Source organism: Nerophis ophidion, linkage group LG03 (genome assembly GCF_033978795.1).
Source record: "Nerophis ophidion isolate RoL-2023_Sa linkage group LG03, RoL_Noph_v1.0, whole genome shotgun sequence".
Taxonomy (NCBI): Eukaryota; Metazoa; Chordata; class Actinopteri; order Syngnathiformes; family Syngnathidae; genus Nerophis; species Nerophis ophidion.
Window position 1 is genome coordinate 27277691 of NC_084613.1, and position 27636 is coordinate 27305326.

Consider the following 27636-nt stretch of genomic DNA (forward strand, 5'->3'; position numbering starts at 1 on the left):
CTTCACGTGCTGATTTTTATCAGATTCCTGCACATGCTCTAATTTGTCCCGATTACAGTCAATGTACTTATTTTGAACCATAAATTATGCAATAGAGCATATTTTAATTTATTTCTGTCAGTGCTATTGTAAGTTTATATTTAGATAATTCTCGCAAAAGTTCAGTAATTTTTCATTACTTTTTTCCCCATGTACGAAAATTTGTTTTTCATTGCATGCATGTATACACACGCACACACTGATAGCTCAGTTACAGCTCATTTGTATTACCTATCACTAGGGGTGTAACGGTACGTGTATTTGTATTGAACCGTTTCGGTACGGGGGTTTCGGTTCGGTTCGGAGTACCAAACGAGTTTTCACACAGACATATTAGGCAGCGCACCGCACATTGTGTAAACAATGCAGAGCGAGGCACAACACACGGCAGGCTATCAGCGACCGGGCTAGGACAACATGCAAAAGCCAGAGCTGGAAGACCCTCCTGCTTCGTTAACATCTCCCGTTTGGGAACACTTTGGCTGCGCGGTGCGATACAACAATGGAGGACGGAGGTTTGTAGACCTTGTTCAGCAGCAGTAGGGTACGCTTCTGCCAACACATCAATCATGCTAAGTCCTTTGAAGCGTCACCACCGCATTCAAGCAGCCTCTCCTTGGCGAGTCAGGCAGGGCTGAAGGAATAACAAATGTTTTCATAGCAGCAGATTTAAGACCATCCATCCAGCCATCCATTTTCTACGGCTTGTCCCTTTCGGGGTCGCAGTGGGTTGCTGTATTGCATTAAAAACTAGATTTTGACCCACTTTTATGGTGGAAGAACAAAAAGTCCATATATCCTCTTACTGCCAAGTTAGCCAGGCTGGGGGGGTGTTGGTGTTGATGAACGTGGACCCCGACTTAAACAAGTTGAAAAACGTATTGGGCTGTTTGCATTCAGTGGTCAATTGTACGGAATATGTACTGTACTGTGCAATCTACTAATACAATTCTCAATCAATCAATCAAAAAAAGCACTTTATATGTAGAAAGGTTTTGTTAAGAAACCATTCTGAGCCTTATCTTATTCAGTTTTTATTTTATATATGTTGACCACATTAACCTTGGCAATGGACCCTGTGTGTATATGTATGTTATGCCATTGTTTACAAATTTGGTAAATAACCCCAAAAATTTTATTTTGTTGTTTTCTTACTGTACCGAAAATGAACCGAACCGTGACATCTAAACCGAGATACGGACCGAACCGAAATTTGTGTGTACCGTTACACGCCTACCTATTACCTATTCTGTGTTATGTGTTTTATGTTGCACAATGGTACTAAGAACAATTCCTAGTTTGTGAACCCGTTCTCAAACAATGGTAATATAACTATTGTGATTTTGATTCTGACACACACACTATTTTCACTACAAATATTTTGCCACTGGGGTTTTGTTATGGTACCAATGCATTAGCTCCAAAAAATTATATTGTGCTTGTCAGATATCCAAGTAGTTAATGAAAATCGATTCTACTTAGTGATGCATCGCTCGATTAGCCACTCATCACAACCGGCCGATTTATGGTTATGGTGTTAGTTTATTTTGCACACGCATACAATTACATTATGATTCATCACGTTTATTGTTTTTCATTACAGCACATCCGAAAGGGAGAAGGAAAACCTACCCTTTTCGTTTTATTGTAATTTCGAACACATTTAAAGTACTCAATCTGTAACACATTGAATAAATAAATGAGTATGTAAAGTAACAAATACATGAGCAAGTAAATAAATATACATTACATACATTAGTTTAAATAAAAAAAAAAATGTTTATCAGGATTCTTCTTTCTACTAAAATGTGTAAACACTTGTAGTATGAACTGTTTTAACTGGATCATATTAGTACATTGTTTGACTTCTTTGCTTAACTTTCTATAATTTAATTCCACATACTCATATGCTAAAGGTCTTTAGTGTTGTGCACGCACACAAATGTTTTTCTGTAAGGTTATATGTATGCTCTCAGTTGTACATTCTTGGGTAGCATGTTACAGTGCATAATTTAAGCTGTTTAAAAATGCACCAGATAATTCAATTTCAATATTTTCAATTCAATAAATTAAGGGATTTAGTGTTCTTGATAGCCAACATTATGTATTATTCTCGCTGACCCATTTTTTGTAACACAGTTAGTGAGTTAAATGTACTTTTGTAGTTATTTTCCCATATTTCTTCACAATATCTCAAATATGGTCGCACGAGCAAGCAGAAGAGAATATGGAATGCCTTTTTGTTAATGTTTACAAATTATGGGAATAATTCCCCTGAGAACTTTAAAGGCAAATAGCAAATGATTTCAAAGTGTAGTACGTGGTTGGCTTTGCTTTTGTTGAGATACTGTGTACTATTGATTTTATTTTGCTCAAACAATTGTAACAAAAGATGCGGGAAAAAACCCTAATTGAAACACCCATACTTCTAATACAGTTTGTGAATCTCAGTATTCTGCAATTCCTACATACATGTATTTATGTTGTGCTGCATGAGCTCGCTTTAACATTCTAAAACAAACACGTGATCCTTGCAACTCCATTTCCTGTACGGTCTAATTGCTGTAGTCATGTTGTATGTTATCATTGGCAACATATTCCACATTATACCCACACAAAATATTCAAAACACCTTCACTCTTCATTAATCAATGTTTAATTCGTATGATTTACAGCAAGTTTTTTTTTGTTGAATTTAAGACACCTTTTTGTGACAGTCGCTTTGTTTAGCTTGTTCCCCTCTCCAATAATTCATGCATGAACTGTGTGCCGAGCACATGTAATGTATGACATTCTTCCAGGTTGTTTTGGTTTGGGAGTCTGCCAGCCCCAGTTTTGCACCTCTTTGCAAGCCCAGTTTGATGTGGTGTGAATAACATTCAGACATTCACACACACAGTCACACACACACACGCCCTCAATAGTGTTCATTCAGGGAAGCCATGCGGGACACCCTCCCTGCTCTGAGGGTGGCATTTGGCAAGGGCTGAACACACCTGGCAAAGCGTCTGCATCTCTTTATCACCCATCGTGTTGTTCGCCGCGTGCAGTTTTGTATCGCAAAACAAAAGTATTGAGTAAAAATGAATTAGAAAATATCCAACATTATAATTGCATTTAAATCTTGAATTTAGCCGATGTGAACCAATAAAGGGAAAGCTGTCTTTTAGAAAATAAACACTCAAGAGATCAGTCTATTCAATTACCCTGTGAGGTCTGGCATGGAGTAGAGCCTCCTTCTAAGGCATGGATCCATCCTGTGTAGCAACAGTAGCTATGTGATAAAGACTTGGCAAAGGGGAGGCACACATTCTCCAGATCAAAATCTGTCTGGTTTTGTCTAACATTCCCTCTGTCTCTTCATGTAAGGCATCGCCATTCTTCCAGTTGATGGTTATCATTGCAGCGAGGATTCATATCCGTCGCGACATGACAGCGAGGTGATGCAAGGTCTTTGAAGACCTTGTCGTTGGCGTTCTCGGAGTATGCGGTCGCAATGTAAACTCAGAAACCCAGCCAATCCTTAAGCGGTGGACTGACGAGGATCCAGTTTAGCTCTATCTTTGTCATTTGTCAAATATTTGAGTGAATGAAGTGGTGTGATGAGGTGCAGAGACCAGATATTTAAAGGGATTTCAACTCATTTGAGCAATTACATGCTTAACTGGCCCAAGATAATCTGTCATCCAAAGATTGGAGCCCTGGCGCTCCCCTTCTTTTGCTGATCCTTCGCTCTCTCTCATACCCTCCTACATGGCACAAGAGAAGCTCCCAATAGTGGGATTTAGAGCACAAAAGCCGCGTCTGAATGGAACCAAGGCCTCAGAGAAATTAATTGCCTCTAACAAACAGCATGACTGCTAGCATGTTTTGTGTCCTATTCTTATCAGGTGTCCTGATGTAGAAGGGTGGTCCAAACTTCCAAAGAGGATGAACCTACAAATGTGGATTTAAAGTTGGGAATTTCTATAGGAGACCTGGGCTGAGTTGAACTACATCAGGGTTGTCCAAAGTAGGAATTTAGAACAAAAGATAAGTCATAAATCACCATAACACTACACAGAAGAAATGGTCTTGGCACAAAGAACCTGATTTGCAATCGCAACCCATTAAAAAATGATCCAGGTCATATGTTCCTATGTTAGAGGAAACCTTCACTAAATTACTAAATGTAGCTTGGAGACTACAGCAGATTTGTTGGTTGACTGTGGGAATTATGCTTTAATGATTGTTTGTGCACAGTGGACTGCCATGTCAAAACCGAAGGACTATTCTCCAAACTGTTCCCATTAAGTCTGAAATGTTTTCCAAAATGTGTTGGGAAGGGAATAATTCAAATGAAATGACAACTACTAAGAGAAGTTTCAGTTTTTAAGGTCTACATTTTCGGGAAAACAATTTTGAAACAATACACAACCTAATGTGTGTTAACCATAAATTGATTTACGTGGACCCCGACTTAAACAAGTTGAAAAACTTATCCGAGTGTTACCATTTAGTGGTCAATTGTACGAAATATGTACTGAACTGTGCAATCTACTAATAAAAGTTTCAATCAATCAAGCTAAGAGGAGTTGGACTGTAAATGTTTTCAGGATTCAAGATTCAAAATCCCTAGCTAACTAATTGTTCACTAGCATTTCTTCACTTTGCTTGTTTTTCTAAATATATGCAGTAGAAGGTAAAGAAAAGCAGTATTTAACAATGGTATCTTTCGAAAACGAGTTTTAATGGTTCTATGACATACGGTAGCTCGCACCTCGGAAGACGTGTATTGTGAAACAGCTTCGCCCATTGAAATCAATAAAAAATCCATATAATTGACCCCCCTAAATACTACCATTTTAACATTCAAGATGCTTTTTAAAAAAAAATAAACAAACTTTTAAAACAAATATTGTATAAAAACAAAAAAACGATAAAATGTACTACAAACGCCAGTGGTTTTATGAAGTAATTTAATAATCATGTACAGCATTCACTTTGGAGGATTGGAGTTTGACGGTATTTCTTTTGAACTGCTTCTCTGTCAAACACTATCAGCAACATCTCCATTTTTTCATGGATAAATATCCACCGATAAATCCTTATTTCAAAGTATTTGGCTATGATCTCTAGCAATAAGCTAATGCTAACAAGTAAGACCAGATGTATGATGGGAACTTTCGGACTTCACTCTGGCATTTGCTACGCCAACTTATGAACGTTTTTTTTGCCCGCAAACCCATAAGAAAAGGCACTCATATCTCAAGATGCCGGAGTATTTATTACAATTTAATGCATTTTTAAGACACAATTTTTAACCAGTATAGATCTTTTCCATCTTATCTTTATCAATAATCAATACGTGCGATGTAACGCATAACATAGCTGGAGTCATGTTACTCTTCAGGCTAAACATGAGTTATGGTTGACTCAACAGTGCCTCTGCTGGTTACAACCAAGTAGTTGCTTCTCTGCCATTAATCAGTTCCACAATATCAATTTCCTTCTTAGCAAATAATGAATCTACTTACTCATTATTGTGCCCATCCCTGTTCATAATACAATGCTTAAGCATATTGTTATGTGATTGGTCTGAATAGTGTATATTATGTAAGTTGATTTAATTAAATTAAAATAGAAGAAAATGTGATTCTCTTCACTGCTCCTATTCGTCTTCTAATCTAAACCTGCAGATACTGTAAGCCAAATACAATATGCCTCCGCTAATTGAAAGAATATCTGTGGCAATTAATTAACTGTATGAATTTGGAGAGCTCTCAGTCAAGCTGTAGGCAGTTGTGGGGATTTACTTGTGTCTGGGGGTGTGTGGCACAGTTGCCCCAGTTCTGTTCCCTGCTTGCCCCCACTCCCACATGTCACCATTCTGTCTGCCACCAAGCAGCATGGCATCTATCATCCGGCACCGACGCCGCCGCACTCTACAAAAGGGAGCTGAAGCATGCACAAAGACATTTGCATTTTTGCATCTCATTATAGCTATAATTGCATGCCGGTGTTAGCGGCCCCCTCGCCATTATCTTGCACAATTTTTTTAATTTATTTTTTTATCAGTGACGTTTGAAATGTGTGTTTAAATGTCAATTATTGACTACAGAAAAGGAGTGACCTTTGTGCCGTCATTTTTCTTTCTCCTTCATCCCCCGTTTGGACTCACCTTCTCTATTGCTGTCATATTAATATTATTTGCTGTGATTTGTCAGTGCTACTGTATGTTGACCATATGTTGATTCTTCATTTTCACATTAATGACAACAGTCCTACGGATGCATACCATTAATGAACATAACATGTTTTCTCAAGTAGCGCCTGGGGGCGTTGATTTACTCCCCTGTAGAGGGTACCAGGCATCTATTAGTGGAGATGAGTTTCTGGGTGGGAGGTCTTGGTAAAATAAAATGTATATGTATCCGTTTTACAGTTTATAATATCAGCACGGTTTCCACAAATACATAATTTTTGCAGTAAAATGCTGAAATAATATATGTATTTTGTCAAATAATCAAACCTTGTTTTGTTTTTTTATTCAGTTTAAAATGTTTATCCTAGTTTTTGTGTAATTCATTAACGAATGACCAAACATTATGCCTTAGCGCAGGGATTGGCAACCCAAAATGTTGAAAGAGCCATATTGGACCACAAATAAAAAAAGTAATCGGTCTGGATCCGCAAAAAATTAAAACACCTATATAGAAGTGTTCTAATGATGGCAACACATGATGTAAGTGCCTGTTAGCTATATTATCATATCAAAATGACAATAAATGTATTTTGTAAGTGTTACAATGAAGACAACACATGATGTAAGTAGCTAATTAGCTATATTAGCCTACTATCAAAATGACTCTGTGTCGCAGGCTGAAGCAAATCTTTGTTGACGGAAATGTTGAAATATAGTATTTGTCCGACACATTTTTGCAACATTGGAAAACATTACTAAAACTTCTCAAAGGGTGAGATGACTCCTGGATATGACTGTTTTAGAATGGCCAAAAGTATAGATGCGTGTATCCAAGTTAAAGGAAACGACAGGCTGTTTTCTTCTAATGGTAAACAATAGGGGTGTAACGGTACACAACAATTTCGGTTCGGTACGTACCTCGGTTTAGAGGTCACAGTTCGGTTCATTTTCGGTACAGTAAGAAAACAACAAAATATACATTTTTTAGTTATTTATTTACCAAATTTGTAAACAATGGCTTTATCCTTTTAACATTGGGAACATTATAATATTTCTGCCAACGTTAATCCACATTAAACTGCCTCAAGTTGTTGCTTTGATTAAATAAAATGACAAAACCTTTCTTTTACATATAAAAAGTGCAACTTTAAACAGTTTCAAGTCAACTCATCATGCTTAATTTATTACAGCATTTGGGAAGTCTGTAGTTGACTTTTATTATACACACACACACACACACACTCACACACGCACACATGCACACGCACACACGCACACACACGCACACACACACAGCAAAATGAGCTAAACGCTAATTAGCCTTCACCTCAACTATGAGCGAGCTGCGCTGCAGTTTAAGTTTCTAGAAGGTCAACGGGGTCATAGTGATGTTTGTAATAGTTGTGACTGGGAAGTGTTTTTTATATTTTGGGGAGTGTACGATGCCAGCTGCTCACCTGCTAGACACATGTCTGCTCATCTCGACGCCGGAGCACTAACTCCATGTTTTCTGAATATGCACTGCTGATTGGCTGTTACATCGCTCTGAATATGCACTGCTGATTGGCTTTGTATGTAACCAATCAGATGGTTGTGTGGGCGGGACAATGCTGAGTGCTCACTGCTCAGACAGAGGCAGAAAGCAGAGCAGCTTGTTAAGACTTTAGGTTACAAACTTGTTCGATACACCCTTGTACCGAACCAAAACCCACGTACCGAAACGGTTCAATACAAATACACGTACCGTTACACCCCTGGTAAACAATCTTTGTGAGCTGGGTAACGTTTGCTGTGGTCTGGAACAACATGGCACTCTAACAACTATCACAATGCCAATATTACTTACAGATAATGTGTCATGAGACATGCAAATATAAATTAAATTAACAGACATTAAGGAAAGTAAATGAGCTCAAATATACCTACAAATGAGTCATAATGATGCAATATGTACATACGTACAGCTAGGCTTTATAGCATGTTAGCATCGATAAGCTTGCAGTCATGCACTGACCAAATGGTAAATGTGGGTTGTACTTGTATAGCACTTTTCTACCTTCAAGGTACTCAAAGCGCTTTGACACTACTTCCACATTCACCCATTCACACACACATTCACACACTGATGGAGGGAGCTGCCATGCAAGGCACTAACATGCACCCATTAGGAGCAAGTGTGAAGTGTCTTGCTCAGGACACAATAGACGTGACGAGGTTGGTACTAGGTGGGGATTGAACCAGGAACCCTCGGGTTGCGCACGGCCACTCTGCTACTTCGCCACACCGTCCCAAATATGCCTGATTAGCACTCCAACAAGTCAATAACATCAACAAAGCTCATCTCTGTGCATTCACGCACAGTATGAAATATTTGGTGGACAAAATGAGACAAAGAAAGGAGTGGCATAAAACAAGTCTTTCTGTGGCAGCGTCGGAGAAAGTTGTTCATGTAAACAAACTGTTGAGTCACAGTTCACCCAACGGTGAGTTCAAGCGCACCGGAAATTAGTAGGACAAAATGGCGATCGCCAAATACTCTCATCAATAAAGCATAAATACAAACATATTAAACAGTGGGCTTTCTAACAATTAGGAATGTTTGTGTCGTGTTTGTCCTCAACAAAAGCCATATTACAACAAAAAAAAAATTTTCACCCCATTTTTTTCCATTTGAATACATTTTTGAAAAAGCTCCATGGGGTCACCAGTGCGCCGCTAAAGAGCCGCGGGTTGCTGAGTGTCCGAACTTAACCACCATTTGCATGGGTGACTGCTGTTTTTATTTAGTAAAACTGCAAATTGGCGCCAGCACTTTGATGAAGAAGGTGCGAGACACTATTGCATCCTTGTACGAAAATATAAATGTGGCCTCCGCATGGCGCTTCTGTCCCGTCCTTTTGTTGTCAACTTCGCAAACAAAAATTATTTAATATATAAAATATAATTTTATCTCAAATTTAATCCCTATAAAATGTATTTCTTATGTTAGTGTGTCTTGAGACACTTCACCCCAGTGGACACATGGATGATACAGCAGAGGATTGGGAGAATGTCATGTGGTCAGATGAGACCAAAATAGAACTTTTTGGTATAAACTCAACTCGTCGTGTTTGGAGTAGGAATAATACTGAGTTGCATCCCAAGAACACCATACCTACATAGGGGTGGAAACATCATGCTTTGGGGCTGTTTTTCTGCTAAGGGGACAGGACGATTGATGAATGAATGTGGCCATGCGTCGTGAGATTTTGAGCCAAAACCTCCTTCCATCAGTGAGAGCTTTGAATGGTTGACCAAATACATATTTTCCACCATAATTTACAAATAAATTCTTTAAAATTCCTACAATGGGAATTCCTGATTTTTTTTTTCACATTCTGTCTCTCACAGTTGAAGTGTACCTATGATGAAAATTACAGACCTCTGTCATCATTTTAGGTGGGAGAACTTGCACAATCGGTGGCTGACTAAATACTTTTTTGCCCCACTGTATATATATATATATATATATATATATATATATATATATACATGTGTGTGTGTGTGTGTGTTTGTGTATAAATATATATATAGATGTGTGTGTGTGTGTGTGTGTGTGTGTGTGTGTGTGTGTGTGTGTATATATTGGGGACGGCGTGGCGCAGTGGAAGAGTGGCCGTGCGCAACCCGAGGGTCCCTGGTTCAATCCCCACCTAATACCGACCTCGTCACGTCCGTTGTGTCCTTGAGCAAGACACTTCACCCTTGCTCCTGATGGGTGCTGGTTAGCGCCTTGCATGGCAGCTCCCTCCATCAGTGTGTGAATGGGTAAATGTGGAAGTAGTGTCAAAGCGCTTTGAGTACCTTGAAGGTAGAAAAGCGCTATACAAGTACAACCCATTCATATATATGTATATATATATATATATATATATATATATATATATATATATATATATATATATATATATATATATATATATGTGTGCGTGCGTGTGTGTATATACAAACCCCGTTTCCATATGAATTGGGAAACTGTGTTAGATGTAAATATGAACGGAATACAATGATTTGCAAATAATTTTCAACCCATATTCAGTTGAACATGCTACAAAGACAACATATTTGATGTTCACACTGATAAACTTTTTTTTTTGCAAATAATTATTAACTTTAGAATTTGATGCCAGCAACACGTGACAAAGAAGTTGGAAAGGTGGCAATACATACTGATAAAGTTTAGGAATGCTCATCAAACACTTATTTGGAACACCCCACAGGTGTGCAGGCTAATTGGGAACAGGTGGGTGCCATGATTGGGTATAAAAACAGCTTCCCAAAAAATGCTCAGTCTTTCACAAGAAAGGATGGGTCGAGGTACACCCCTTTGTCCACAACTGCGTGAGCAAATAGTCAAACAGTTTAAGAACAACGTTTCTCAAAGTGCAATTGCAAAAATTTAGGGATTTCAACATCTACAGTCCATAATATCATCAAAAGGTTCAGAGAATCTGGAAAAATCACTCCACGTAATCAGCATGGCCGGAAACCAACATTGAATGAACGTGACCTTCTGTGGTTTGACGAGTCCACATTTCAATATTTTTTGGGAAATATTCGACATCGTGTCATCCGTACCAAAGAGGAAACGAACCATCCAGACTGTTTTTGACGCAAAGTTCAAGAGCCAGCATCTGTGATGGTATGGGGGTGCATTAGTGCTCAAGGCATGGGTAACTTACACATCTGTGAAGGCACCGTTAATGCTGAAAAGTACATACAGGTTTTGAAACAACATATGCTGCCATCTAAGCGCCATCTTTTTCATGGACGCCCCTGCTTGTTTCAGCAAGACATTGCAAAGCCACATTCAGCATGTGTTACAACAGCGTGGCTTCGTAGTAAAAGAGTGCGGGTACTATCCTGGCCCACCTGCAGTTCAGACATGTCTCCCATCAAAAATGTGCCGTGCATTATGAAGGGTAAAACAAGGCAACAAGACCCCGAACTTTTGAACAACTTAAGCTGTACATCAAGCAAGAATGGTAAAGAATTTCACCTTCAAAGCTTCAACAATTAAGTTTCCTCAGTTCCCAAACGTTTATTGAGTGTTAACGATAACTGGTTATATATATTTATTTATATATATATATATATATATATATATATATATATATATATATATATATATATATATATATATATATATATACATATATTATATATATGTATATTTATATATATATGTGTATATATATGTGTGTGTGTATATATGTGTATATATATGTATATCTATCTATATCTATATATATATATATATATATATATATATATACATATATCAATATATATATATATATATATATATATTATCAGTTATTGTTATTTGTTGTAAAGGTCTAGAAATGATCAGTTAATCGGTATTAGTTCAAATTTCCATTTGTTGCTTAAGCTTCTCATCATCTCTTCGATATATGACCGCTAACCTTTGCAGTACCTGGAATTTGAGGACTCTATAAATCGAAGATGAGTGCTATTTATTGTTTCACAAATGCTGTTTGAGTCATTTTTGATACGTGTTTCTGCATACTGTTATACCGCATCAGAATTAACTACCATGTAATGAGCCGGCAAACACCATCCTTAAGAGTTTATCAAACTACGCGCGCCTCCTAATTAGAGGAAGCACAACCACCAGGATACATTTACATTTGATTTGATCTGGTGCAGAAAATCTCCCTATTAGCATCCTCCTCCCTGTGAATATGACAGTAATTGCTGCCTCATTCCGTTGCTGTTGTCGTGCTTTAGTCGAGCGCATTTAGCAAATGTAGCCCGTACTGTATGTAGGTTATTATTGTGCCACACAGTCTGGGGAATCAAATAAATCACTTAGGTTATCTTATTAATTAAGTCAAAATAAATGTGCTAGAGCTAATTTATTCCCTCCAAATACCATGGGATCTGCCTGTGCAGCTAATGACACAGGCTGACATTTCCTCATCTTAACAAATAACCTCCAGTAATTTATTTAGATTTTTCCAATTAGAGGTAATTTCTCTTGGCTATGACATTGTTTATATGTACAGCGGTTCTTGTGTGAATCCTCATTGTAGTCTCAGAAAATACAGTAAAGAAGCAGTTGAACGATGCTAGGTCCAGTGTTGATGCCTTAAATTTAAGAAACTTTCCATCACTGAACCAACCAATGAATAGTGAGACTTGAAGAAGAGCAATAGAATTGAATAAGCTATGCTTCTTTCTATTCCGTTTCAGACATGTTTAATCATGAAAATATAAACATGAAGTTTTTTTGGTTTTTTTCATTGTAGCTTTGTTAAGTAGAAAAACAAATACTGTAAGTGTAACCCGGGGCTCAAACCTAAAATACCTGGGTCTGCCGAATGAAAATGTGAAAGTGCTAGGCATTGAGCTAAAAGCCTCAGTTGTCAGCTCGATGTCTAGCGCAACCTCTTAAGGCGACAGGGATTGAGGTTTAACATACACACTTGCACAGCTGCACCAACTTGTCTTTGTTTTATAAGTCATTATTGTAAAGTACAATTTTCAATTAGAAATTTAGTTGAGGAATTTTGGAAATTGGACAATTATCGCAAAATTTCCAGGAACAAACTGCAAAATGTACCAACTCAAGTCCAAATGGATGTTTCAGATCCAAAACAATAAATATGAACTAAAACGGATTTGTGTGTATGTACGTGTATTAGAGATGCGCGGATAGGCAATTATATAATCCGCAACCGCATCACCAAAGTCGTCATCCACTCACCGTCCACCCGAACCAACATTTTATCAGAACCGTACCCGCCCGCCAACCCGCCGCTGAAATACATTATAGATCGTCCGCCTTTACCACTGACAGAGCTATTCAAACCTGTTTCACAAAGTAATGAAGACAATTGGAGCCGCTAACTTTCTCGCGACTATCCAATAGCGTTCATCCTGATGACAAGAATAAGGGCGTGCTGTGAAGTCATTGCCTTAGACACCTTCAACAACATGTACGAACCGATTGTTAGTCCGGCAACATGTTGTGTGCAGCTTTAGCAATCACACGTACAAGATTGAAAGGCATACTGGGTGATACAGAGTACACTGATGATTGGGCTATTAACAACTTTAACACTTAATAATATGCGCCACGCTGTGAAGCCACACCCAACAAGATTGACAAACACATTTCGGGAGAACATCCTCACAGTAACACAACATAAACGCAACACAACAAATACCCAGAATCCTTTGTATCCATGACAAGACTGAATATATTTTACACCCCCGCGCCCCCAATTCCGCCCACCTTACCCGCACGGCGGTAACTTATAAAAACTGAGAAGGGCTGAACAAAAATGGCACTGAAAAGGAAATCATTTGCTGTAGATTACAAGCTGGAAGTAGTGAAATATGCAGCAGGAAACGACAAGAGGAAGCGGCGCATACCTATGGAGTTGGCAGAGTTGTTTAGAAGCGAGGAAGAAGATTTCATCGGATTTATCGATTAGGAGTGACAGATTGTTTGGTAAACGTATAGCATGTTCTATATTTCATAGTTTTTTGAATGACTCTTACCATAATATGTTATGTTAACATACCAGGCACCTTCTCAGTTGGTTATTTATGCGTCATATAACGTACACTTATTCAGCCTGTTGTTCACTATTCTTAATTGTTTTAAATTGCTTTTCAAATGTCTATTCTTGGTGTTGGATTTTATCGAATAAATGTCCCCCAAAAATGTGACTTATACTGCAGTGCAACGTATATATGTTTTTTTCCTTCGTTATTATGCATTTTCGGCCAGGTGCGATTTATACTCCGGAGCGATTTATAATCCAAAAAATACAGTAAGTACTTTGTAATAAGGCAAAGAAATATGGCAAAACAAAAATGATCACGATTATTTTTTTCATATCATCCGATCTCGATTAATATCACTTTATTTAGTATTGTTATCATTGTGGATTGTCCCGTGCAGGATTATACAGAGTACCGCACCCCTACTGTTTACTTCTGCAGTATATTGTAACAACCATTTCCACCATATTTGATTGAGGTAATATATGCTACCAGGTGACAACTGTCATTGTGTTCATGTCTATAATTGTGTTTACTGGAGGTGCAACGGTACAGGTAACCCGCGCAACGGTCCGCACCTGCTTTTAGAGCCACGGTTTTGCTTATTTTTCGGTACGTTTTGTGGGGGTAAAGAAAACATCTTTTTTTCCTCCCAAAGTTATTTAGTTTTTTTTTATTATCATCACAAACATTATGCAAATAATCATTGGTGTAGTGAATACAATAAGACATTTATTTCAAGTTGACATTTACTAAACAACACTTTCAAATGGTAAATAATCATTTGTATTCTTTAACAGAGGTGGGTAGTAACGCGCTACATTTACTCCGTTACATTTACTTGAGTAACTTTTGCGATAAATTGTACTTCTACGAGTAGTTTTTATGCAACATACTTTTACTTTTACTTGAGTATATTTATAGAGAAGAAATGCTACTTTTACTCCGTTCCATTTATCTACATTCAGCTCGCTACTCGCTACTTTTTTTTTTATCGATCTATTAATGTTTGTTTTGGTTAAAGACAGAGCTTCAAAGTAGAATCCACGCATGCCTGCGTTTCACCAGTCACATGCAGTCACTGGTGACGTTGGACCAATCAAACAGAGCCAGGCGGTCACATGACCCGACTTAAACAAGTTAAAAAACTTATTCAGGTGTTACCATTTAGTGGTCAATTGTACGGAATATGTACTGTACTGTGCAATCTACTAATACAAGTTTCAATCAATCAATCAAAAGTGTAAAGGAAAAAAGACACTTTTTATTTCAACCGTACTTCCCGTCAAAAGCCTAAAGACTGATCGCACAGTTCCTGCCTTCACAATAAAAGTGCCGCTCCATCGCGCCTGCGCTAACAAAATAAGAGTCTCCGAAAACCATAGCAAACAAGCTAGCAGACTAGGGAGTTTGTCGCCAATGTATTTCTTGTAAAGTGTATAAAAACGAATATGGAAGCTGGACAGATAAGATGCCAAAAAACAACGACTTTCATGTGGTATTAGACAGAAAAGAGGAACTTTTTTGTCCTCCATTTGAAAACGTGGACGTCTGATTCCAATCAATGCAAGTCATCAAAATCCGGTAATACACCAACTTATATTCTTGTCTTAATGAAAGATAGGAATCTATATGTTAAACATGCTTGTATATTCATTAAAACACCTTCAACATGTGAACAAAAACGGCAAAATAAATAAATATAAATTATATACTGTATATATAAATGTATGTATATATATATATATTTAATATATATATACATATATATATGTATTTATATGTATGTATATATATATATATATATATATATATATATATATATATATATATATATATATATGTGTGTGTGTATAAAGGATTTGTGTGTGTATGTATGATATGTGTGTGTATAAATGATATGTGTGTGTATGTATATGTATATATGAGGTAGATCACCCCGACTTGGTCATTTACTAAGTAATTGATAAACGTTGAACAACTTATTGGGGTGTTACCATTTAGTGGTCAATTGTACGGAATATGTACTGTACTGTGCAATCTACTAATACATGTTTTAATCAATCAATCAAATCAATGAATGCCTACTGAGGCTATGGTGCTGTTAAGTTATTGTGGCTCAATGTGCCATTTTTTAAATTTAATTTTAATGTACTGTTATTTAATATATATTATTGTTTTAGTTGCTTAAGAGATATTCCTGGCTCTGAATTTGCTCATTGCTATTTTTATGTTTTTGTGCATTATTTGTTGCTGTAATCAGGTTACTCATCAGTTACTCAGTACTTGAGTAGTTTTTTCACAACATACTTTTTACTTTTACTCAAGTAAATATTTGGGTGACTACTCCTTACTTTTACTTGAGTAATAAATCTCTAAAGTAACTGTACTCTTACTTCAGTACAATTTCTGGCTACTCTACCCACCTCTGTTCTTTAATGACTTGTATACATCAATGCTTCTCACTAATGCTTTGGCAAGCGGTGACCCATATTGATAAAATCAATTTATTTATTGCAACATTTAGACATTAGCTGATTAGACACACTGCTGCCCAAGTGTCTACAGAGCTTTTTAGTACATGTTATATCAGAGGAGTGGAATATTTGCAAACACAAACAAAAAGTCGAATTAGAATAACGGGTGTCTTGATTCTGTCAGTCGGGACCAATACAGTCACATAGATGTTCTCTGAGGGCCTGCAAGTCCCCATTCTGAGCAGGATTACTGGTGAACTGCAGCATATAATGAAAGTAAATGTGTTGCTCCTTTTAAATCTTGTTTCGGGGACAACGTGGCGAAATTGGGAGAGTGGCTGTACCAGAAATCGGACGGTTACTGGTTCAATCCCCACCTTCTACCCTCCTAGCCACGTCCGTTGTGTCTTTAAGCAAGACACATGATGGGTCCTGGTTAACGCCTTGCATGGCAGCTCCCGCCATCAGTGTGTGAATGGGTGAATGTGGAAATAGTGTCAAAGCGCTTTGAGTTCCTTAAAAAAAAAAAAAGGTAGAAAATTGCTATAAAAGGCTTCACGGTGGCAGAGGGGTTAGTGCGTCTGCCTCACAATACGAAGTTCCTGCAGTCCTGGGTTCAAATCCAGGCTCGGGATCTTTCTGTGTGGAGTTTGCATGTTCTCCCCGTGAATGCGTGGGTTCCCTCCGGGTACTCCGGCTTCCTCCCACTTCCAAAGACATGCACCTGGGGATAGGTTGATTGGCAACACTAAATTGGCCCTAGTGTGTGAATGTGAGTGTGAATGTTGTCTGTCTATCTGTGTTGGCCCTGCGATGAGGTGGCGACTTGTCCAGGGTGTACCCCGCCTTACGCCCGATTGTAGCTGGGAAAGGCGCCAGCGCCCCCCGCGACCCCAAAAAAGGGAATAAGCGGTAAAAAATGGATGGATGGATGGAAGTATGACCCATTTACCATTTCAACTTCTATGCTAGTGTGAGCCATTATTTTCTTTATTTTGTTATTCTGGGTTGCAGAAACCTGTTCACACAAACAAACACACATTCACAGACACACACAGGATCACAATCAATATAGGCGGAGTTTAAACTGAGCATTGTTGCTTCCCTATTATTTACTAAATAACGATAAATGATAAATGGGTTGTACTTGTATAGCGCTTTTCTACCTTCAATGTACTCAAAGCGCTTTGACACTACTTCCACATTTACCCATTCACACACACATTCACACACTGATGGAGGGAGCTGCCATGCAAGGCGCTAACCAGCACCCATCAGGAGCAAGGGTGAAGTGTCTTGCTCAGGACACAACGGACGTGACGAGGTTGGTACTAGGTGGGGATTTGAACCAGGGACCCTCGGGTTGCGCACGGCCACTCTTCCACTGCGCCAAGTCGTCCCTATACAACTGGAACTTCTAGCAGACATTTCCTTGTTTGATCGAGGAAATATGTTAACAGCTGATCACCGTAATTGAAGTCAAATTAATTGCGATCAATGATTGCGATCATATAATTGCCCAGCCCTACTTTGTAATTAAATGTTACTTTAAATGTTCAACTCCAAGCATGTCCCCCGAAAAATCTATGTTATGTGCACCAGGAATTTGTGTTTCCCATACCTATGCTCGTTTTTTTCCGAAATGTGTAACTCCGACAAGTGTTCACTGCAGCGTTTGGGTGCGGCCATTTGCCGACATTGGCGACACTTATCGGCAGTAAAGTTAAGTTAAGTTTTTTTCCCGACGGAATCATGTCGGCGCCACCACTCGCACCAACGTTGCAGGTGAAAATTTGTAAATTGTGCTAACATTTCACCTTATTGACATGAATACATTGCTCATTTTGCAAAGCGGACCTTGGGGTTTTTTAGCATCTGGGGTAGGTAATAACGACTTGGTAAAATAGTTGCCTTGTTACCTTGCTAGGTAGCTAACAACTGTGAGACAAAGTTTTGTGAAACATAGATTTACCGTATTTTCCTGACTAAAAGGCGCACTTAAAATCTTTTTTTTTTTTTTCAAAACTCAACAGTGCGCCTTATAACCCGGTGCGCCTAATGTAAGGAATAAGTTTGGTTGGGCTTACCCACCTCAAAGCTATTTTATTTGGTACATGGTGTACTACTTACGTAAAAAATACTACACGGTCTAGCTCCATCCTATCTTGCCTATTGTATTGTACCATATGTCCTGGCAAGAAATCTGCGTTCAAAGGACTCCGGCTTATTAATGATTCCTAAAGCCCAAAAAAGGTCTGCGGGCTATAGAGCGTTTTTCGTTCGGGCTCCAGTACTCTGGAATGCCCTCCCGGTAACAGTTCGAGATGCTACCTCAGTAGAAGCATTTAAGTCTCACCTTAAAACTTATTTGTATACTCTAGCCTTTAAATAGACCTCCTTTTTAGACCAGTTGATCTGCCGCTTCTTTTCTTTTTCTCCTTTGTCTCCCCCTCCCTTGTGGAGGGGGTCCGGTCCGATGACCATGGACGAAGTACTGGCTGTCCAGAGTCGGGACCCAGGATGGACCGCTCAACTGTGTATCGGTTGGGGACATCTCTACGCTGCTGATCCGACTCCGCTTGGGATGGTTTACTGTGAACGGGACTCTCGCTGCTGTCTTGGATCCGCTTTGAACTGAACTCTCACGGCTGTGTTGGAGCCACTATGGATTGAACTTTCACAGTATCATGTTAGACCCGCTCGACATCCATTGCTTTCGGTCCCCTAGAGGGGGGGGGGGGGGGGGGGGGGGGTTGCCCACATATGAGGTCCTCTCCAAGGTTCTCATAGTCATCATTGTCACTGGCGTCCCACTGGGTGTGAGTTCTCCTTGCCCACTGGGTGTGAGTTTTCCTTGCCCTTATGTGGGTTCTTCCGAGGATGTCGTAGTCGTAGAGGTTTTTACAGTCCTTTGAGACATTTGTGATTTAGGGCTATATAAATAAACATTGATTGATTGATTGATGGTGTAATGATGGATGTGAACTGTGGATGGAAGTCAAAAAGAAGAGATAAGTGTAGGCTGCACTATCATGGTAAAATGTCTCAAGTAAACACATTTAAAATGTTCCATTAAAAATATAGAACATTACATACGGCGCTCAAAAATGTATCAACATGTTTTAGTACGACTTTGGTAAGCTTTGAATCTGCACCGCATGAAGGATTTTCGGTGCATTCAACGTACAAGTATTATTATGGTGTGTGTATAAGGTAGAACATATTTTCTGGTGTTTTGTTTCGCAACATTACGCAAAATCAACTTTTCTTACCTTCTGGTACCTGCTGATTTGTAGGCGGGATCTGCTGGATTCCTGAAAAATTGTGCACGTCCTCCGCGACACCGTAGACGATAAGCTTCTTATTTTTCTTTCTATCTGCTTATGGCTGTTGCCATGTCTAATATAAAGTAGTTTACAGTTCTTACTTATATCTGTCAATTAACTCTCCATTAAAGCACTAAGACATAGTGAGCTTACATTATTCACCCAATGAACTTTAGTTATTAGAGTTCCAGTCGGACGTTTTTTATGGGACACATTTCCGGTGTTGTTGTTGTCTTCCGCTCCCGTCCTTGCACGCTACACCGCTACAACAAAGATGACGGGGATAGGACGCTGTCGAAGGTGAGCCACGTAAATAAAAGGACGCATCCGGAAGCGACTGTCAGAAAGCGGCTTAAAGATGATCTGTAAAACATCTGCAACATTTTGACTGAAGAAACAATTACATGTTATGTAGACCACTAGGAAGTGTTTTCAATTTAGAAAAATTTAAAAAAAAAATGACTCCTTTAATGCGCCCTGTAATCCGGTGTGCCTAATATATGAAAACAGATCAAAAATAGACCATTCATCGGCTGTGTGCCTTATAATCTGGTGCGCCCTATGGTTCGGAAAATATGGTAACTATCTGTGACGGGTTTCCTACCCGGATCCTGTGGGTTGCAGTGCCGATTGACACAAGACGCATCATAGCAGGTTTGACTCGTGTTTATTCTTTCAATAATCATCATGTCTTGCCAGTCTGTCGCGCCAATTTCTGGCTCGCTGGCTCTTCCTGCTTGTCGCGGCACACCTTTCGGTGTCCGGGGGCTGCGTCTGCTGCGGGGGCGCATCTGGATCTGTGTCTCGCTCGTCGTGCTCGTGGTCGTTGTTGTCGTGTGTTTCCTCTCCTACTTCTGCCACAAGTGTTCCTCCTTCACCCCTTTTATGCTGCAGCAGAAGACGTAATGATTGAGCGCAGGTGTGTTGGGTACGCACCTGACGTTGATGGCTGCAGTGTCGCTCCAGGCGCTCCCCGCCTCTCCGCTCTGCTGCATGCCCCGCCTCCTGGCCGTTATCTTGGTCAGGCCAACCATTTGCACTGTCCCGCTGTCGGCTCCGTCTCTCCACACTATCATTTTACTTAATGTCCGCCAGCTAAAGTTTATCTATATATTAATTCAAACACGTTTTCTATTTGACAGGAACTCCAGGTATGAAAAAGTGTGAATTTGCTGTGGAAAGAAAAAAAGGCACAATAACAAATGCCAATTAGACACTCGCATGCTCACACAAGAATAGTATGCACCAGAGCTCCGATATCATAAAAGAATAATTATCCAATCTATTAAGTAGCTAAAATGTTCAGAATTAATCAAGTCCATTGGATTGCTAAAAAAAAGACAGGCGTTAATCAATAATAGTGTACCTGTGGGCAGCTTTTTAAAAACATCTTCACAAAATCTTTGTTTAGATAGCTTTGGTATTTGTTTTTATTTCTGCTATTATTAGTGTCCTTTGTTTTCATAGAAAAGTAAACTTTATTTTTATCAACACTGTGCTTTTAAACAGACAAAAATGCAATAGGTATTTTTTGTTATTGGAGCACAGTTTGAGTATAAATACATATTTGTGAATGAATCAGGCAATTTTGTTAGCCTGAATGCCAAATTATTTTAAGATGAATTTCCAAGCACATTGCTAAATTAGAGCCTCTGACTAGTTCGGGGGTCAGCAACCCGTGGCTCTTTAGTGCCACCCTGGTGGCTCCCTGGAGTATTTTAAAAAAAATGTTCGAAAATGGAAAAAGTATTATTGTATAAATGTATTAGTATGTTCTTTGTTTGAAGACAAACATGTTACAAACCTTCCCAAAATATTAGAAAGCCCACTTTTTAATATGTGTATGCTTCACTGATGAGAGTATTTGGTGAAGACCGTTCTGTCCTACTAATTTCGGCGGTTCTTGAACTCACCATAGTGTAGACTGTGACACAACAGTTTGTTTACATGTAAAATCTTCCACTCCTTCTTTGTCCCATTTTGTCCACCAAAAAACTTTTATACTGGGCCTGATTGCACAAAGGTGCGCTTTGTTGATATTGTTCACTTAATAGAGTGCTAATTAGGCATATTTGGTCAATGCATGACTGCAAGCTAATCAATGCTAACATGCTATTGAGGCTAGCTGTATGTACATATTGCATCATTATGCCTCATTTGTAGGTATATTTGAGCTCATTTAATATATATTTACTTGTATCCTCTTTGGATATATTTTAGTTTTGCATTTCTCATGACTCATTCATTATCTGTATGTAATACTAGCTGCATTTAAGATAGTTGTTTGCCATGTTGTTCCAGACCACAGCAAACATTACCGAGGTTTGCCAGAGATTGTAATACATCTATTAAAGGGGAACATTATCACAATTTCAAAAGGGTTTAAAACCATAAAAATCAATTCCCAGTGGCTTGTTTTATTTTTCAATTTTTTTTTCTAAATTTTACACCTCCCATAATATCCCTAAAAAAAGCTTTAAAGTTCTTGATTTTCGCTATTTGCGATGCGACTGTCCATTTCCCTGTGACGTCATACAGGGCTGCCAATACAAACAACATGGTGGTTACCACAGCAAGATATAGCGACATTAGCTCGGATTCAGACTCGGATTTCAGCGGTTTAAGCGATTCAACAGATTACGCATGTATTGAAACAGATGGTCGGAGTATGGAGGCAGATAGCGAAAACAAAATTGAAGAAGGTATTGAAGCTATTGAGCGAATAGCTATTGACGCTATTCGGCCATAGCATAGGTGTACCTAATGAAGTGGCCCATAGCATGGCTGCCTTATTAGCATCGCTGGTAAAATGTGCAGACCAAACGATCAGGACTTTTGCATCTTGTGACACTGGAGCAACTTAAATCCGTCGATTGGTAAGTGTTTGTTTCGCATTAAATGTGTGTATCTAGTTTCAAATGTACATGCAGCTAGCGTAAATAGCATGTTAGCATCGATTGGCTGGCAGTCATGCTGTGACCAAATATGTCTGATTAGCACATAAGTCAACAACATCAACAAAACTCACCTTCGTGATTTTGTTGACTTAATCGTTGCAAATGCATCTGCAGGTTATCCATACATCTCTGTGCCATGTCTGTCTTAGCATCGCCGGTCAAATGTGAAGACACTCTGGCCAAATCAAATGGTGGTCTGGCGGCAGATTTCTTGCCAGTGGCGCAACTTGAATCCCTCCCTGTTAGTGTTGTTACACCCTCCAACAACACAACGACGAGGCATGATGTCTGCAAGGTTCCAAAAAATAGTCGAAAAAACGGAAAATAACAGAGCTGAGACCCGGTGTTTGTAATGTGAAAATGAAAATGGCGGGTGTGTTACCTCGGTGACGTCACGTTCTGATGTCATGACTAAAAGACCGATAAACAGAAAGGGGTTTTGATTTGCCAAAATTCACCCATTTAGAGTTCGGAAATCGATTAAAAAATACATGGTCTTTTTTCTGCAACATCAAGGTATATATTGACGCTTGCATAGGTTTGGTGATAATGTTCCCCTTTAAAAGAAGACACCCTGCCGTTTCCTTTAACTGGGACACACACATCTATACCTTTTGGCCATTAAATGCCAGTCATTTTCAGGAGTTAGCTCACCTTCTGAGTAGACTCTGATTTACTAATGGTTTCTAATGTTGTAAAAATGTGTAGAATAAATATTACAAATTCAACATTTCTGTAAACGAAGATTTGCTTCTGCCTGTGACACTCAGTCATTTTGATAGTAGGCCAATATAGCTAATATAGAAACTTGTATCATGTGTTGCATTCATTATAACACTTATATATTTTTCATTTTTTGCGGCCCTAGACAGATTTTTTTTTTTTTTTGTATTTTTGGTCAAATATGGCTCTTTCAATGTTTTGGGTTGCCGACCCCTGGACTAGTTGTATGCTTCATAATCCGATTCGTCGACAAAATTGTTAAGATAATGGATGACTAGTCAGCTTTCAAAATAGTCTTTATTTGCTGCCGTACTGCAGAGGACGCTGGTTCTCAGAGGGTTTGACTGGCTTGCACCTGAGCGTCGCCTTCCCTCAGTGGAGTAACTCTTGATCCAAAGCTCTTGAGTGTCTGTCCACGCCTCCCTTTTATGGCCAGTGGGCATGTGAAGACCTCGAGCCAGCCGTGCTTATCTGACCCTAACCTTGGCGTATGGTGACCTTGACCTGCACCTCACCCCTTACACATCCTCAGGACTACATCTGCTCTTTTCCCTAGGACACCCAAGTAGTTAGCGATATTGGAACATCACCTTGGGGCTCCATTTGTTTTCTCTGGAGAGGTCAGTGGAGGGTTTGTCATTAGGACTGAACTTGATCCGCTTCTTCCTCATAAATTGGTCTGCCCGTACGAGGAGTGAGCGCTCTGTAAATAATGGGTATGAAACAGAATCCCGAAAGTGAAACTCTATACCTTTTTATATAGTTATATATTTTAGTGATCCATCCGTCCATTTGCTACCGCTTGTCCCGTTTGGGGTCGCAGCGATATTTCAGTGATGTCAAACTATTAATACTTTAAATTTGATTAATCACAGGGTTTTTGTGGATTATGTTTGATTAATCACAATTAAATATCTTTTGTTTTTAGTCTATATTAATGCTGATTTGTTTTTCATGAGCAGAAGACTCCAGAAAGAAGGTACTATGTATGTGTGCAAGATGTTTATTAAACACGTTTATACATATACATAATGTCATGGCTGTCTTGAGTGTCCAATAATTTCTACAACTTTTATTTTTTGTGTGATAGAATGATTGGAGCACATAATTGTTGGTCACAAAAAACCATTCATGAAGTTTTTTTTTCTTTATGAATTTATTATGGGTCAACTGAAAATGTAACCAAATCTGCTAGGTCAATACATAAAACAATGTTAATATTTGCTTACATGTCCCTCGGCAAGTTTCACTTTTGGTAGCCATCCCCAAGCTTCTGGTTGACTTTTTGACCATTCCTCTTGACAAAATTGGTGCAGTTCAGCAAAATTTGGTTTTCTGACATTGACCTTTTTCTTCAGCATTGTCCACACTTTGGAAAGGCCATTCTAAAAACGGGATTCTAGCCTGATTTAGCCATTCCTTTACCACTTTTGACCTGTGTTTGAGGTCATTGTCCTCTTTGGACACCCAACTGCGCCCAATACCAAACCTCCGGGCTGATGATTTTAGGTTGTCCTGAAGAATTTGGAGGTAATCCACCTTTTTCATTGTCCCATTTACTCTCTGTAAAGCAGCAGTTCCATTGGCAGAAAAACAGGTCCAGAGCATAATATTACCACCACCATGCTTGACAGTAGGAAAGGTGCTCCTGGGATTAAAGGCCTCGCCTTTTTTCCCCCAAACATATTGCTGGGGATTGTGGCCAAACAGCTCAATTTTTGTTTCATCTGACCACAGAACTTTCCTCCAGAAGGGCCTATCTTTATCCAAAAATGTGGCTGTTTGGCCACAATACCCAAACTGTATGTGTTCCAATCAATCCATCACAAAAAAATAAGAGTTGTAGAAATTATTGGAAACTCAAGACAGCCATGACATAATGTTCTTCACGAGTGTATGTAAATTTTTGATCACAACTGTATCCCATGAATATTTATTTAATTTTTAACAATTAAAAAACATAACTTTTTGAGTTATGTTGCTGACTTACTGACAAACGAATGCCAGTTTACTAAAGAATAAATTAAATTGACAAGTCTGTGCATGTTTGTTTTGTTCAAACAGGTTGCAACAGGGTTCACTCTTTGAATATGTCTTAGCACTTTGGCATGTTATTTCTCTCAACAGGGGTCTGTGATGCCGAGGTAATCCGCAGAGGTACTGCACGGTATGATTTGTCTTTAAAAAAAATATATTATTTATACTCCCCCGCAATTTTTTGATGAATTTAAATGTTAATAAATACACATGAACATGAAGACTGTAGTAGTTTAGACATGGTAAATACATGACCACCCTACTCAATGAATCGTGCAGTTTTAAAATATATATTAAAAACATGCATAATTATATTATTATATCCATGTTAAAGGCCTACTGAAAGCCACTACTACCGACCACGCAGTCTGATAGTTTATATATCAATGATGAAATATTAACATTGCAACACATGCCAATACGGCCGGTTTAGTTTATTAAATTACAATTTAAAATTTCCCGCGGAGTTTCTTGTTGAAAACGTCGCGGAATGATGACGCGTATGACGGCGTGTGTTTGTGACGTTATTGGATGGAGCGGACATTTTAGCTCAGCACCACTTACGGCTAAGAGTCGTCTCTTTTCATAGCATAATTACACAGTAATTTGGACATCTGTGTTGCTGAATCTTTTGCAATTTGTTCAATTAATAATGGAGACTATAAAGGACAACACTGTTTGTGGAAAGTAGTGTATTGCAGTTGCCTTTAGCACCGAGACACAGCCGGTGTTTCTTTGTTTGTTGAGAAGCTTTAACACAGAGCGGTCAAGCGAACATGTTTCTCTACGTCAACCAGCATGTTTTTGGATGGAAAAATTGTGATATTAAGTCGGCTCTTACCGGAGACATCAGTGGTTTATGCGTCCTCCTGCAGTAGCTGTCAAAAAAGGCACCTGTGAGCTTGGCTCCTCGGTTTTTCTTTGAGACACTGGCGTGTTCACCGCAGCCATCCGACTCTGAGGTATATCTTTACAATCTCACTAAAACACTTAAAATAATAAGCAGATAAGGGATCTTCCAGAATTATCGTAGTAAATGTGTCTAATTACATCTGAAACGCTGCCACTGCCGCCGCCCGGAGCCGTTGCTTTTTATTTTCTTTCTTTTTTTTCTTTCTTTTTTTTTCCTTAGTCCTTCACTATCAATATCCTCATCCACAAATCTTTCATCCTCGAAGAAATTAATGGGGAAATTGTCGCTTTCTCGGTCCGAATTGCTCTTACTGCCGGTGGCTCACATTATAAACAATGTGAGGATGTGAGGAGCCCTCACACCGGTGACGTCACGCGCACATACTTCCGGTAAAGGCAAGGCTTTTTTATTAGCGACCAAAAGTTGCAAACTTTATCGTCGATGTTCTCTACTAAATCCTTTCGGCAAAAATATGCCAATATCGCGAAATGATCAAGTATGACACATTGAATTGACCTGCTATCCCCGTTTAAATAAGAAAATCTCATTTCAGTAGGCCTTTAAATTCGAGATAGCTGGTGATTAGCGTTCCAGTTGCCATCTATCAATTAGCGGCCCTAGCTGCCAACAGGTAATTATTTCGCTAGTTGCCAGCTAGCTATTAGAAGGGCTATACTGTAGTATTTGAATAGTATTGCACATCAACAAAGTACTTATAGGACCAGTTTAATTCCGAACATAATTATATACTGGATATATAAGTTTCCTTCATTGTGGGGGTCCTTGGCCTCCTGCTCTAGCAGAATTAAATAGAGTTAATCCTTTGGTCAGGCATCCACTCTCCGACTCTCTGGGTGGAGGCGGTGCTGCTAGCATGCACACAAAGATAAATTCAGACTTGTTGCTTAAATGTAAGGTGACAAAGTAAAAAATAATCTGGACCACACACATCGAATCACTTTGTTGTATCCCATTTTTGACATCCATCATTTTTTTAGTTAAATTGATAATGAACTGACAAACAAAATTAAGTAATCACATATTCCGTATTTTATGGACCATAGGGTGCATCGGACTATAAGGCGCACTGCCGATTAATGGTCTATTGTTGATCTATTTTCATATATAAGGCACACCGGATTATGGGGCGCAATAAAGGAGTCAAATTATTATAATTTTTTTTCTAAATGTAAATAATTTCCTTGTGGTCTACATAACATGTAATGGTGGTTCTTTGGTCAAAATGTTGCAAAGATGATGTTTTACGGATCAACTTCAAACCGCTTTCTGACAGTCGCTTCCGGAAATGCCGTTTTATGGGCGGTCTTATTTACGTGGCAAACCTTCGACAGAATCTTCGCCCCGTCATATTTATTGTACCGGTGTAGCGTGCAAGGACGGGAGT

The 27636-nt window shown here is 38.9% G+C and overlaps 1 protein-coding gene across 2 annotated transcripts in view; it reads left to right on the top strand.

Moving 5' to 3' along the window:
• The window catches only part of LOC133549401 (protein enabled homolog), a 170580-nt gene that overhangs the window by 142565 nt on the left and 379 nt on the right, over positions 1-27636 (top strand). The gene's annotated exons all lie outside the window — the stretch shown is intronic.